Source organism: Haliotis rubra, unplaced genomic scaffold, assembly GCF_003918875.1.
Source record: "Haliotis rubra isolate DU_JTF1 unplaced genomic scaffold, ASM391887v1 Scf125, whole genome shotgun sequence".
NCBI classification, from domain to species: Eukaryota; Metazoa; Mollusca; class Gastropoda; order Lepetellida; family Haliotidae; genus Haliotis; species Haliotis rubra.
In genome coordinates, this window is record NW_025765170.1 from 1,827,812 (window position 1) to 1,844,847 (window position 17,036).

Here is a 17,036-nt window from a genome sequence, read left to right on the forward strand (position 1 = left end):
GTAAATCATCGTTTCTGAGGCAGAAAATGTAGAGTGAGGCTTAGTCAAAATATACACATTGAAAAAAATATCGCAACACCTATGATTTTAAACACACACACGCACGAGCGCACGCACGCTCGCTCGCACACACACAGCCGCTTTGACGCAGGTTATATCACGGCACACATTTATCGGGCTGATGATGACCAGAAACATTGTCTGGACAAGCCGGGATTCTTCGATCATGCCGGTCTCTTGTGTGCCAGCACAACTACAGAGCAAACTGCGGCACTTGAAATGAAAGCGCTCCCTGTGTCCCTCATTACTTTAACAGAACGTACTGTACTCAGGCGATAACAGAACGTACTCTACTGAGACTATAAAGAACGTACTGTACTCCGACTATAACACAACGTACTGTATTGTAATCAGGCTATAACAGAACGTACTGTACTCAAGCTATAACAGAACCTATTGTACTTTTGCTTTAACAGAACGTACTGTACTCAGGCTATAACCGAACGTACAGTACTCAGGTTATGACCGAACGTACTGTACTCAGGCTATAACAGAAATTGTACTTTGGCTTTAACAGAACGTACTGTATTAAAGGTCACATGCAACGTAAAACACAACTTTGCAGATTCTGATACTTTTCTTTATGTACTTAACGAAACAAATCATCAAATATGCAAATTCAACTTATAAAGCTGAAAAATAACGCGATGAAACAAACCGCGCGAAATCGGAGTTCACTAATTTTCCCCCAGCGCTTGGGGGAAAAGTGATTTCAAAACCTGGGCTGCGCTGCGCTGGGCTGCGCTCATAGCACATGCGCAGTGAAATAGGTGTTGTCCGGTGAATACTCGGTGAAGGCTTTGGTGTGAGCTATTTTTCTAATGTTTTGTTGATATTTCACAGGCGCGAGCTTTTTATATGTTATGATTTAACTGTTTATATAATTTCATTTGTCTATTTCACCAAACGTTCTTCTTACCGAGTCACTTTCTCAGTTCGATACTTAAAAGCAATGTCATTATTTAGCGTTGACAGAATTTCTAACTGTGATATAGATATGTCGTTGTCACAGACAAAACGCAATGTCTGTTTTATTGACACCTATGTGTCTGCCTGCCTGTCTGCTAATGACAATATTCAATACACAACTTCGATCACTGACCACATGCAATTTGAACTTAACACCTATCAGGCTATACACCATAAACAAAACGCATTGATTTATGGCCCGAGTTCGGTCTCTGTCACATTATGTAATTACACAGACAGGCAGGTGTGATACTTGAACACATGACATGTTATGATGTCTGTTGATTGCGAAATGTTATACACAAAAAATAAGCATGTATTTACAAAACCCAACACCTCTATATATACACACACGATGAGCCGTGAGGGCATCTGCAAATGAACCAGCCGTTACACTTGCGTGCACACCCACCCGCTCTGACTGGGTTCGGTATCCCGGCTGCTTCGTTTCTAGGGAAGTAAACCCAAGTACAAAATATTGCACTTTTGATTTGCGATTGTACGCTTATAATTTTGTTTATATGTTTTTTCATTATTAGCAATGTATATAATGTGTCATGAATAAGTGATAATTGTGTTTTAATTATGTTTGATTTTTTGGTTGCATGTGACCTTTAAGGTTTTTACAGAAATTGTACTTTGGCTTTAACAGAACGTACTGTATTGAGGCTATAACAGAAATTGTACTTTGGCTTTAACAGAACGTACTGTATTGAGGCTATAACAGAAATTGTACTTTGGCTTTAACAGAACGTACTGTATTGAGGCTATAACAGAAATTGTACTTTGGCTTTAACAGAACGTACTGTATTGAGGCTATAACAGAACATTGTACTTTGGCTTTAACAGAACGTACTGTATTGAGGCTATAACAGAAATTGTACTTTGGCTTTAACAGAACGTACTGTATTGAGGCTATAACAGAAATTGTACTTTGGCTTTAACAGAACGTACTGTATTGAGGCTATGACAGAACGTACAGTACTGTGGCTTTAACAGAACGCACTGTATTAAGGCTATAACAGAACGGACAGTGTTGTGGCTTTAACAGAACGTACTGTATTGAGGCTATAACAGAACGGACAGTGTTGTGGCTTTAACAGAACGTACTGTATTGAGGCTATAACAGAACGTACAGTGTTGTGGCTTTAACAGAACGTATTGTATTAAGGCTATAACAGAAATTGTACTTTGGCTTTAACAGAACGTACTGTATTAAGGCTATAACAAAACGTACAGTACTGTGGCTTTAACAGAACGCACTGTCCTAAGGCTATACCAGAACGTACAGTACTGTGGCTCTAACAGAACGTACTGTATTAAGGCTATAAGAAAACGTACAGTACTGTCGCTTTAACAGAAGGTACAGAATTTTTGCTACAACAGAACATATTGTACTTTCGCTATAACAGAATATACAGTATTAAGAATATACCAGAACGTACTGTATTGAGGCTATAACAGAACGTACTGTATTGAGGCTATAACAGAACGCACAGTACTGTTGCTACAACAGAACATACTGTACTTTGGCTATAACAGAACGTATAGCAATTTGGCTATAACAGAAGGTACAGTACGTTGGCTGTAACATAACTTACTGTACCTTGGCTAAAACAGAACATAGTGTACTTTGGCGATAACAGAGCGTACTGTTCTTCGACAAATTAAATTAGAACGTGTGTCTTGACATAATATGTAAACTAACTAATTGAAACGAAAATTTCGCCAGCTGCAGTAAAATCAATTTAAATGTGTGTGTTTGGTAAAATCAATTTAAATGTGTGTGTTTGGGGGTTGTTATCAGACTGTAGGTCAATACAATCACCAGATCTAAACATTAAGAATAACGTTGGAGTCTTTTTCACATAGTTAAAGAAGAAAATATTGAAATGCTCATTGCAAGAAAATAACCTGTCATGTTAATTATAGATGCTTGCAAGTTTACATGTTGATCATGTCATCGACCGTTTGTATGATTTCAGGGTATTCGCTCATATATCGAGATTTTATTGATTGTATGTCGATGTAAAAATGCATAGAAATGTAGGCTTTTTCAACAGATTGTATGCTTCTCTTTCGTGATTGGTTAATATGTATTAAACTCTGTCGCCAGGAAACAGCTTCTTTTGAAGCACGTGTTTACTGTGAAGTAGTAAACTATGGACCTGATTTATAATTTGACTTATAATTAAATATCATCTTTAAAAATACTCATGTACAATATAAATTGTTCACTGGTCACGAGGTTGACATGGGTTTAACATACAGAAACATAGAGGGTACATTATAAGTTGTTCACTGGTCACTAGGGAGTTATCTCCTTCCATCGATAACATGGGTTGATGTTACCCTCGGTGTTTGTTTATGTTCATATGAACATAAACAAACATCGAGGGTACAAGATCAAACCATGGGCCCCAAGGGACCAGTGAACAACGTATTTATCTTACCGAACACCTTAATGTTAATTTTGAATTGTTTGAAGCATGGGTACAAATTTTTTTTGTAGCCATCGCTAGATTTTCCCTTCCATCGATAACTTCCGTACATCATTACGTGTTTCAATGTCATTCGAGATAAAGAATTACTACTACGAAGTACCAAATGTGTTGTCATTTACAGCGGGGTACATTGAAATGTTACTGGCTTGTAAGCATGGAACATTGAAAATAATAGAAGAGCGCTCAGCCGATCAGAAAACGACATTTATGTGTGAGGCAAGATGAGAGAAAGTACACACCTGGTGTTTTGGAATTAATTTCGCCCAAACAATGTAGACATTTTTTAGCGGTGGTTTGACTGTGATTGCGATTTCCAATCCCATACATTGTGTTCGTGGTGCCACATGTGTTTTACAGCGTTGAGCCTGGGAGTTTATGAAAATCATGATTTTGTGAATTTCACGTGCACTAACAGTATAAAGCACATCGACTGAGATTGTTAGTGGTACAGTACAACCAGAAATTATTGAGAATTTAAAGATTGTAATTTTATTTATTTTTTCCCTTTGCTCACGTATAAAATGTGAATATTAGCAGAACATGACTCCAGATTCAAAGACAGGTGAACAGTTAGTATTTTGTCAAGTCACCATGGGCAGTAATGCAGGCTTCAATGCGGCGGGGCATACTACTGATCAAAGAAGTTAGTAAGTCGTGGCCCATGCTGTCCCAATATCGGACCACCTCTTCTTTCATTTCAGCAATATGTGTCAGATTTTTCTTATTGACACTTTCCTTCATAAGTCCCCAAACATTTTCTATTGGATTTAGGTCAGGGCTATAGCTTGGCCAATCTAATAATGTCATATTTTGTGTCCGAAACCAGGCCTGTGAATGCTTTTAACGATATTTTGGGTCGTTGTCCTGCTGGAAAATCCAAAAATTTCCATAGAACACGTGAGCAGATGGAAGTAAATGTCCCTCGAGAATATATGTGTACCGCTCACTGTTCATATTCCTTCAAATACACAGAGGGGCGTTGTCCCTAACACAGATATGCAACCCCACACGTTAAATTTCGGACTGTACTTTGGGCGCTGATACAAAGGTTTTTCAGTTTGTTTGGTCCAGAATTTAAGTGTATTAGGAAACAGCCACACAGAACTTTCATCTGAGAAAATCACATTGTCCCAGTTAAAATGTCTGTTTTTAGAAACAAGAATACCAAGTCGCCTCCTCTCACCGACAGTCAATTTTCTGGGCCTACCTGCGCCTCCCTGGTGCTCAATGCCATATCCATTTGCAATATTTTCAAAACACGATAAACAGTGGACAAGGGATGCCTGTTCTACTTGAAGCCACTTTAGCTGATCTGATGTCCTTGTTATAATACACTAAAATCAACTTCCTCTTCTCTAAAACATTCATACTGAGGATCACTGAAAATGTCGTCTACTAGCAAGTAAACAAAGGGGGATAACTCTTCACAAACTAATGAAAAAGGATTAACGGAGTTGTCTCTCTTGAATGAAACCAAGCACTTGATAGCTGGTCAAGGTTGTTTATACTAGAAATCCAATTAAACATATTCCTCAAATTTTCAATAATGTCTGGTCATACTATATATATCATACGAGAAACTGAAATGACGAAGATGGGTGCTTTAAGTAGCCATATTGCCAGGACGTTCGGCTTTATTTGGCTGACCATCATAATAATAATGAGGGTAATTATACCGCGCAATACTCCACACTACATGCTCAAAGCACGCACAAACAGTACACCATTATACTGACTGACTGAGTTTGGTTTTACGCCGCTTTTAGCAATATTCCAGCACACCATTATAACCTCGGATAACCCAAGCTGCCTGTTGGGCGGTAGAAGTTATAGTTAAATGTATATGACTTTATCCCACCGGGTACCCATTTTCTGCGGGGTGAACAAAAAGGCAATCAAACTAATTAGTCGCGTCAACCAGCGTGGCCAGATATCTGACAGTCCCAGGGTGAGTGAGTGAGTTTAGTTTTACGCCGCACTCAGCAATATTCCAGCTATATGGTGGTGGTCTCTAAATAATCGAGTCTGGACCAGACAATCCAGTGATCAACAGCATGAGCATCAGTCAGCGCAATTGGGAACCGATAACATGTGTCAACCATGCCAGCGAGCCTGACCACCCGATCCCGTTGGTCGCCTCTTAAGACAAGCATGGGTTACTGAAGGTTCATTCTCACCCGGACCTTCAAGGGTGACAGAACTGAACTGGAAGACCGAGAGTGACCACCCAACCAAATGACCATCATCTCCGCTTTCGCAGCCGGATGTTCAGCATCAACATCGTTAGGTCACCGCATCAGCAGCAACACTGGTGATGAAACGACTCCGACTCGGGGCATGTCATGGCCAAAAGTGAGTGAGATAACATTTAAAGTCACATCGGCAATATCTCAGCCATATCATGACTACAAACAAGTTATAATTTTACAATAGATAAAGGCAAATTCTAAAAAACCTGTCAGCGAAGGACAGCAAAACAACTAATCTATCACAGATTTCAATAAAAAACTAGTAATTAACACTAACACATTTTAACTATAGTTGACAATACAATATATAAACAGGCTATATATTGCCAACAACTGAAGGTAGATCACCATACTAGGGACCATGGGGACTTACAGTACATTTGCTTCCTGCATGGACCCTATAGCTGGATTTACATCATCCCTTCATCTGTTAGCAATTTAGACAAATCTAGTCATACCTTAAAATGACACATATTCTACGATTAAAAAAGAGTGGAGAGATTAAATTGACTTTGAATGTTTTGTGACTTTCGTATCCTCTCAGGATCATGAACAAGACTGAGTGAATCGTTCACGTTGGGCGAGTAACGTGGGTATCTGGCAACGACGCAACTGGGTACTATACGTGGGGTGTTTTGGCCACATGCACACAATGTTTGAAGGTTTACGACTTCACAATCAAAATACTTTTCAAACTATTTACGTTATTCTTTTAAAAATAATCCCAAAGCCCAAATGTGTATTTATCTGTACAACACTTCATATGCTCGATCAATTCATAGTAGCGAATTGGATGAAATAGCTCTGATCTCGAGCTCTAGTCACAGAAAGTTTGTTACTGTGAACCTTGAACTGGTTCCGCTAGTTTCCTTCAGTGGAGTCATGGAAGTTGCTGTGGATGTAAATGTGTGTTGTGGGTGTGAGTGTAGATTTGGATATGGGTGAGGGCGTAGATGCTGATGTGGATGTGGATGTGGAAGTGGAAGTAGATGCTGATATGTGTGTGTGTTGATGCTGATGTGGTTGTGGATGTGTGTGGATGCTGATGCGGATGTGTGTGTGTGTGTGTGTGTGTATGTGGATGTGTGTGGTTGTGGATGTTGAAGTGAGATGTGTGTGTAGATGCGGATGTGGATGTGGATGTGGGTGCCGATGCGGGTGTTGATGTGGATGTGGGTGTGGATATGGATGTGGATGTGGGTGTGGGTGTGGATGTGTGTTTGTGGATGTTGAAGTGGATGTGGGGGTGTGGTGTGGGGGGGTAGGGTGTGGATGCGGGTGCGGGTGCGGGTGCGGGTGCGGGTGTGGATGTTGATGCTGATGTAGGTTCGGGTGTGGGTGTTGATGTTGATGCTGATGTGTGTGTGGTGGGGTGGGGTGTGGTGTTCGGGGTGTGGATGTGGATGCTGATGTGGATGTGGATACGGATGTGGGCGTGGATGTTGATGCTGATGTGGATGTGGATCCGGATGTGGATGTGGGTGTGGGTGTGGGTGTGGGTGTGGGTGATCGGACCAGGTCAGATATGACCCTCCATACCATGAACCACCAGGAGATAAACACAGTGTTACGTGCCACTTTATCTTACTAGTGGACCAATGATTTTCATGTAATTTCACCGATTTTGTAATTTTATGTGAATTTTGGGGTATTTTGTCATTTCAGGGTTATAAATTTGTCTTACTGATTGTGGAAAAATAATTCATCTCATTCTTTTCATACTTGCCCAAGCCTTCCGCACTAATGATAGAGGTACAGTGCCAACTTTCAAGTGATTACGCCAGTTTTTTAATTTTATTTGAATATTTTTTATTTTTGGACTTAGCCATTTTTTTAGATGTGAAGAATTTTTCAGATAAGAAAAAAATATTCATCCCAATGTTTTCATCCAATCTTTTTTGTAATCCAGTACTGTTGTGTTACTATACAAAATTGATAACGTCTAAGTCTATGGAACTATATGTATTCTTAGGAACCTACTACACTCATCAGCTTAAGTACACAATTCAAGAAGTGGGTCGGGGGTGTTTTGAGCCATTAGATTAACAATTTGCATGTTCTTAACACCTTCAAGAGAATATGTATTTACTAGTATGTAAAGATGCTAATATCAGAGTCTATACAGCTATGAACATATATGTATATTGGTTTACAGTCTTTGCTTATTCTCTTATTTGATTTGGGCCAATTTCAAAGAAACTTACACGTGATATTGGAAAGAAAGGATCAGCAAATCAATTCACAAGGATACAAGAATTTATATCTTTGTAGAGTATGTTTATGCATTTTTTTATTACTGGGCCAGAATTGAAAAAACTTAGTACTTTATCAATACATTTCCAAACAGCTGTATCAAAGGTTTTTTCAAAATCTACTTCCAGAAAAAATTGTAAAATTCAGAAGTAAAACCATCAGGTCCAGGACTTTTGCTTCTTTTTCTTGTCATTATAACACTCTAATATAACCTGAATGAAACTATCATTGTCACAACATTTCATTTTTAATGACACTGATGTTTTAGGATCAAAATGAAATTTTGATTATTGGGTTGTTGTTTTTACATTCTGAAGTTGTTTGTGAAGCAACAATAAACCTTTTGTGGACCACATCAGAGTTTTGTTATAATGTACTCACATGAGAAATGTACTCTTGCAAACTGATCTCTGTAAGCAACACCTGAAGTCACACTGCTGCTGCTTGGTGTGTGGGTGTGTGGTAGCGTTTCTGGATGTGGGGTGTCTGGGGGGATGTCATTGCTTTCCTCGGGGTCAGGAATGTTCCTGGTTTTACAAATGTTATGTAGCACAGCACAGGCCACAATCACCTGACAGGCTTTACGGGGACTGAGCCTCAGCTCAACATGAAGAGCATGAAATCGCCTCTTTAACTGCCCGATTCCACTTTCAACGATGCTGCGGGTTCTCTTGTGGAAACTGTTGAAAAAATCAAATTGCAATTGGACTAGAATTTAGCATGCATTTCACACAATGAAACAATTCAATATACCTGCAAAGCACTTACATATCAATGTGACATCATGAATTGATAATATGGCCACGTGTAAATATGTTCTTGTGTCACATTACTGTTCCTTGATCACATTTTTGCTACACTAGAGAAACATGTCATTCCTAAAATGGTCATGGATTTTTCCACTTCAGACCTTTGTTTATTTTTCTTTGAGGAAAAGGTAAAAATGCTCATTCAAGATGACCCCAAAAATATAATAATCAATACAAATTAAAACTAGTTTGCCTGACCAATATTATCTTTAAACAGTGATATAAAGCAGGACTTTTTGTATGGCCTCCAGTTTATATTGTCTAGTAAAGAAACATCTATATGTATCCTTGTGAACACCAATAAATGCACGTCGTCATATGAGCGAAATATTCTCAAGCACGACGTAAAACCCAATTTCACCTCACCTCACCAATAAATGCATTCTACTGTATTTTATCACGTTCAGGTATTATTCATGGGATAACAAAATGCATATGAGTAGATGTTCCAAATAATTGGTAAGGGTGTCTCATAAATAATTTTGACAATTCAAAGTTGAAGATACAGACATGTGGAAAAAACATCATGGAATTCTATTGGCGTGAAATGTCTAATAAAGCTTTGACAATATACTGCCTCAGTAATAAATCAATTACACTCAAATTAAACACTGGATTGTATTCATTTTATTTGAACAAGTTCACATTTCATTTCGAGATCATAATTTTGCAATAACCCATTTCAACTTTTGACATTCCTAAAATAAGGGAAGTAAGTCTAATAGACCGATCCAGTCTGTCAATCAAAACTGGCGCATGCGTCAATTTTGGCCAATCAGCAGGCCGGGCGCGTTGTGTGGATTTGTCAGACTTATTTCCGGGGTCAAACGATGCATCCGAAGCGATGTGCTTCGAATTATGCCATTTACACTCGCTATATTTATTACATATTGCTGCGATTTGATGTGTACCTTAACAAAACCATTACGGTCAAGACAACAAAAATGGAGGCGGATCAAGAAACGCGATAGGCCTGACGATCAGTTAAATGTCTGCACCATCGTTCAGGAAACCTACGTCTGCCTGCTGATGAGAATTTGCACGAATTTGCACACTTTTGCACATGTGCAAAATCATTACCAATTGATGACAACAAATAGCAGTTGAAGACTTTGCAAGTGTTATAAACACGGACAATTCTTGTAACTACAAAATTGTTTTGCTTCACGTTTTTAGTCACTACTAGGCATTGAGTTGGTACGCCACAAAGCTCAAAGAGACAGGCGAGAAAGCCGTGACACAATGTAAACAAATTTTCATTTCGGTAAGGTTCAACCGAAATAGCAAAACATGTTACATGAAAGAACAATGTGGCGGATATTGTCCCCTTCGCTCTTAGATATTCTTCAATTTGTCACACATTTTAGGATGTTTTAAGTTTCATAAGCACAATCTGAAGGCCTACAGTATCTTGTTAACAGAGCAAAATATTCGATGAGTAATATTTTTTATTCAAACGGAAATATTGTCAGTGTCAGCAGTTGCCTATCATGCAATATCCAAGTATCAAAATTAGTTCATATGAGTGCCTATAAAACCATGCTTTAAATATTTCAGATTTTTATAAAAGAATTGCATGGGACTTTGACCTGAATTACCATCCTCCAGGTTGATCGAATACGAAAACTATGTGAGAAGAATAGTGACTTTCTGGAGTATTGGACAGAGTGAAATAAAGTGTATATCTTAATTATGAGAACATTATTTGAAGTTTTGTTACCACATAAATTATTCACATATAATGGTACATTTTAGGAGTAATATTACAACTGTAATTTTGATTAATTCACTGGAAATGATATCAAGGTACATGTTTTCAGAATCTTGCTTTTTAGTAAACGTGGAAGGAAATAAAATTAATAATAATCTAATCAATAATAAATAATTATTTAATTGATTGACATATCAGATTTTTAGATTTTAAAGGCAGAACTAGGCAAACAAACACCATACATATCAAGGCAGGACAATCACTTGGTATTAACTTAGTTTCTTGGCTCCTGCTTTTAGATGGGTTTTAAATACTACATTTACTAATAAGATAATTCTGAAAGTGATTGCTAGTATCATAACTCATTAAAGTTATTTCAACATCAGAATATTTGAAAAAGCAAAGGCTACATTTTGGTCAAACCCTGGACAGGCATTATCTAGTCCTGGAACAGAATAACTTTCAAAAATCTCAGGTGACTTTTCATGTAATGGAATAAAGATTGAAACATATATTAAACCCATATTTGATGTAATTCTTCTGATAAATCATAAGTTTTTTAGGAGGTTACTACTATTTGAAGACTGAGCCAAAGCTAGTGTTTATTAAGATGGTGGATTTGGACAAATTGTTCAAGGTTTGTTGATGGTTATTTGCAAAATGAGCTTCATATTAAATTGCACACAGGTTTGTAGGAGGTGAACGCTTCAGGACATTTTCATGTCTGTTTTCCTAAACCTTTGTTATGACTTTTACCAAATTTTGAATCAACTTTACTATAATTTTTATGACACCAGTAAGTATCTCAGAAAGGAAATAGATCAAAATCAGTGTTATGTCCTCTAGGGATATGGTCTCAGATCTAATAAAACAAAGATTATCATTGTTTAATTAAGAAGCAATAATTGTATTGACAGAAGGCTTTGAACATAGGATATATTCTTTGCACCTTATTTACACTAGTAGTTAGCAGTTAAACATCTCTGATGAAAAACAATAGATCTACATTTGTATTTTGTGTAACATTCTATTTCAATGCTAGTTAATTGTTCGAATAACTGTGGATTCTCTGTTCCAAAATTTTGCATCACATGTTTCCTATTTCTGGAAGATGGGTCAGCTAGTGTACAGGTGCAAACTGTATCTTGGATCTTCTTTGTGTTCTGGTGCTGTGACATACCTGTACATAAACGCTGGCAGTTCATGAAGTCCAGTATTGTGGAAGTTTGTATGTAAATTAGAATTCCACAACAAAGTACATATAGAAAAATTAAATGGAAATGATGATTAAAAAAATGATTTCCTTATATTCAGTGTCATTTTATCATGGTGTACAGAGAGAAACTCCACTGAGAGTTGCTGCAGATCAGCTGTTGAATATTTGCTTCTGGGTATGTCCAGATACGTCCATGGAAACATATTGTTTACAAGCCCAATTACCTTTTCCAGATTTCCAAATAAGATCAAATAGGTTATGCTGTGATTGATTTGTTAACATTAATTGTACAGACAAATAAGGTGCATGAAGTAGTAGACGGGAAATATTTTCTGCTTTTTATTTACCATTCTCTTAATTCATTAAAAGATTGAAACCCATGTTTTCAGATTATTGAACTAAATTTGAACAACGCAAACGGATAAGTAAAGGCGCCACGCGCAGTGTTGATAATCTATTTATAGATACCGAAGCGATGTGCAACATGACCATGTGGTTGTGTTCACGAGTTTTAAAAAAATTATAAACCCAAACAACAAAATTCAGTTATCCTTTCCCTGCTAATATCTGTGACGGAGGTGAATTGCCAGATAGATTAATTGAGTCGAAAGAAATTACGCTTCCTACAGTCTCAGCAGCTAGTCGAGACGCTTTTTCAGCGGGCATGTAACTCATTTTCACTCGCCAGTTGTAATCTGCCAGCTAAAATATATTAAAAATCACATACGTATAACTTGCCTCTTTAAATAACATTCACAAACGACGGATACCAAAGTATCACAAGCAGAATTCATCAACAACGTTCGCAATCACGTAACGTTTCGCCGGCGGTGACGTCATTGTGATTTGCCAGTGGTTGTCCCCGCTAACGTCAAAAACGAAGTGGGCGGGGCTTATCGGCCGAGACTGGATCGGTCTATTGAATTAACTTACCGGTTATACGCAAGTTGGTTAGCGTTGTTCGGCCGTAGGTATGGTGTCAGAAGCCAGGTTTTTGAGGGATACCCACTGTCTCCTAATAAATGAAAGTTGCCTGGTACCCTCCTTGTTTCAAAGAGAACTTGGAGGCCACTTTCTCGAAGGATCCGTGCATCATGTGTTGATCCTGGCCACTTGGCAACGACGTCGGTAATCCGGTAATGCGCATCAAAAACTAGTTGGGTGTTGATTGAGTGGTAGTGTTTCGGTTCACAAACGCAGGTTCGTTCACGTGTGGTGCGATTATTTGAACATGGGTCCCATCAATGACACCGGCCACATTTGGGAAGTTTGCAACGTGAGCGAACTCATTAGCGTTATCGGTTAATCTCTGCACAATATGAGGTGCATTTAGAGCAGCTAACGTCTGCGCTACAGCCCGACTTACTGTTGGTTGTGAAATATCCATGTCATCTGCACTGCAAAGCTGCATTTTGCCTGTAGCCAAAAACCTCAATGTTACAAGCACTTTGTATAGGGCTGGTAAGGACCGGTTTCTAAAGGTAAGTGCATCGATTTCATCCGATATCAAGTCTGTCACAAACTCTATCCCTCCTCTGTCAAGACGATAACGTCGTAATAACTCTCTGTCGGTGTACATATCAAAAAACATTCTTCCTAGTGTGAAAGTTTGCGTTTCCGTGAGCCGCCATATTGGATAACTAAGAATTTTCTTAACTAGTTAGGTGTCCTCATGAGGTTTCTTAAAGTTAAGAAGAAAACTAAGAACAAAATTACTTGTCTAAGTTTTTTCTTACAAGTTAAGAACGTTGTTATGGAAACTAAGAATTCTTAGTGGATTTAAGAATTCTTAACTCTTAAGAAAATTCTTAGAAGCTTTATGAATACCGCCCCAGACCTTGAATCCTCACATCCATCGTCACGAAATCCATCAACATCTATAAATGAAAAAGCAAACTAGCAATATACGTCCTATATCTTAAATGACATGATACCCGAAGCACCTTAAGGTTCTTAACGTTTACGAACATAGCTCTTGCACGTCCATTCATTTCACATATACTTTCATACCTTCCCGTTTCAACTGCTAAATCAAGTTAACCTCAGGCGTGATATTCTAGGTCAATATGACCCGTTCATATGCTACTCAGAAGAATTGAAGGAACACCCGGCCATTTCACATCACCCATACTATGCACGACAGAGTTGGGAGTTCTTTAATTTCTTTTGAGTAGCATATTAAAACAGGTTGACATTTTAAAATTGATTTGAAAATACCCACTCGTCATTTGCACCAGACAAGTTACGATTCGTGAGCCAAAAAAATCACTCCTGACTGATTGTGATCGCATATTGAGGTTGAAACGTCGATAAATAATACACCGACATGCCTATCGATGTGGGCTCATATCAATAATCTTCGTTAGCACGACACGATTCTCCTATATCTCATCAGGGAATGCCTCAATTACAAGCCGGGACTACATTAGATGCAAATTAGTCTTTAAAACAAATTCTGTGTTCATGTAACTTGACTCAAGACAAATAATCCCAACATCTCTACAAACACTGAAGATGTTTGACCCATTACCGTTAATGTTTAATTGCATTCATAACTACACTTTGTGATGATATTTTTGGAAAATCGCTTGAGGATGTGATTCTAGGAAAATCAAAATAGTCAATCAACAGTGATTTTATACAATATACATATCAACCGAAAGTGAGTGAGTGAGTTTAGTTTTACGCCGCTTTTTAGCAATATTCCAGCAATATCACGCCTGGGGACACCAGAAATGGGCTTCACCCGTGTACCCTTGTGGGGAATCGAACCGGGTCTTCGGCTTGACTAGCGAACGCTTTTGTTGTCTAGCAGCCATTTTGTTGAGTTAAGAACATTCTTAGGTAGAGTCCTCTGTGAGTTCACTCTAAGAGTGCTCTTAAGAGTAAAGAGGCTTTATAACTAGGTCTTAAGAAAATCCTGAAACTTAAACGTAGCTCTCAAAAAATTCTCAGTATTTTCTACACTTAGGAGTAACCTTCAATTCTGTTAAATAAGTACGGTCTTAGGCGTGACGAGCGAACGCTTTACCCACTAGGCTGCCCCACCGCCCCTCAACCGAAAGAAGTATTCAAACGAATCCAAATGAAGACATCCCGTTAAGCAGTCGAATAACGTGCCGGGGCGCCTGAAACCGATCATATTCTTTATCGAAACCTGTTCTTTGTATAACTATAATAGTTCACGGGTTGTTTTCCTCATTACCGCTATAGCAGAATTAGTAAGTTTACACCATTAATAAACATTCTACCATGACTTCAGTAAACACTGGATTGTGATTGGTTAATTAATGTCATTCAGAGGTATATAATCACGTTATACAGGTCTCTGTTTTCCGTGCGCAATCATACATGGTTTACGGTAATGCACTATTTTTGTCTGCCCACTAACATGGCGGACACCGAACAACCTACCGATGCATCGATAAATTACGGCGATTTTACTGTCGGAAATTACACATATGTCTTTAAAGATGGATTTAGCGATGACGGGCACGACTCACTACTTGCGTAAATCACAGCAATAGGTGTTTATACATACAAAAGTACTTCGAAAGCATGGTAACAAATATTCAGTCGAACAAGATCAAAACATCGTCTGCTTTCCGAATAAAAATTCAGCAAAAACAAATATGTTTACGTTGATTCTATGTTATGTCAGAATAGATCCAGCAATAGACTGCTACAAAATTTCCGTGTTAAATTTATTATCAGCTTTCGTCAACGATATCGCCACTGATCTTGATCCGGTAACGGAGGATGCATTAACATCGAACGCCGAAGAAATTTTAGATTCTAATGCCTTCCGTCCACATAAATAAACAGTTGGGTTATCAATTCAAACAAAATGATATTTTGAAATTTGTACTGTTTCAAATTTAGCGGTAGTAAAACACAATTAGATCTACAGAATCTGCAAACCGTTCTGTTTAGCCCAACATATTTTTTTCTAAATGTATAATATCGTTGAAAAAGTTATTTAGCTTAGTCATGATCCCTCTTATCCATTACACTGCTTGATCTAAAGTAGTCTATTAAAGTATAATTAATTACCTTACCGTGTTTATGCCAGAGGTACACCCTCATGTCCTGATCCATCCTTTCGGAAATATCACCACAAATCTGGCTCTTTGTCAACAGACTCGCGAACATGCCAGCCAATCCGATTCAATTTGAATTCACTACACTTTGAAGCCACTAGGTCACAAAACACTTTCCAAAATGTAGAAAATAATATCCGTAGAATCGAATTTGAGCACAAAGTACACACTTGAGTGTGTAAGAGTCACCACAGCTGTCGCACGCAGACGTAGAGGTGCGTGAAATCGTCAAGTTGACAGGGCGCAAAATTCAACAGTATCTAAATTCGGTACAACACGGACTTCTCGTTACAGCAAAAGCGCCCCTACTCTTAAATTTTGTACCAGTACCAGTAATTAGATATCAAAGACTATGTCAGTCATACAATCAGGTTAACCTTGCGCAAACTGTCAGTGGCTCTCCTGTCGCATCTTTCCAAATGTAAACAATGACTTCGAGAAAAGGTCAAGGCCATGAGGTTGCTGCCACTATTCTGGTGGGGAAAGGGTCTACGGTGGAATTTTCAAATGTGAACCAAGCTTTTGAAACTTATTTGATATATGTTTTCCAACTTATCAGTTAATGATTGGTGATTGATGCATTGAAAACAAAACGTGATTTGTTATTACTGAATCTGGAGTTTGTTAGTCATTGACGGTTTGCCACCAAACACCCCGTTTCGGGCGATACCACTTGAGATTGGAATGCGAGGCCGCTTCACGTATTGACTCGTAACCAAAGAAAGAGCTCCACCTGAAATTGTTCATAAAATTGTCATGGTAGAATGGAGATAAACCTACTGTGGGAAAATCAGAGGTATATAACGAAATTATAATAGCTCTAAATTGTTCATTTAAAACCTCACGCTACGCGTTCGGTTTTAAATGAAATTTAGAGCTATTATAATTTCGTTATATACCTCTGATTTTCCCACACAGTAGGTTTATCTCCTAAATACCTGTAGAGATCAGTCGGAATACACCATAACATGTTTCGTAACGATGTTCTCCGAATGCGCATGGTTCATTCGAACTTCATTGGCGCGGACCTCAGAGAAGACAATGACGAAAAAAGCGTCTTTTAAATATTAAATTCCACGTCAAAAGATATTCGATAACGATCACAATTCCAATCATGTGTACAAAGAAGTCATTGCACGATGTTACTTAAATTGCATTACGAACA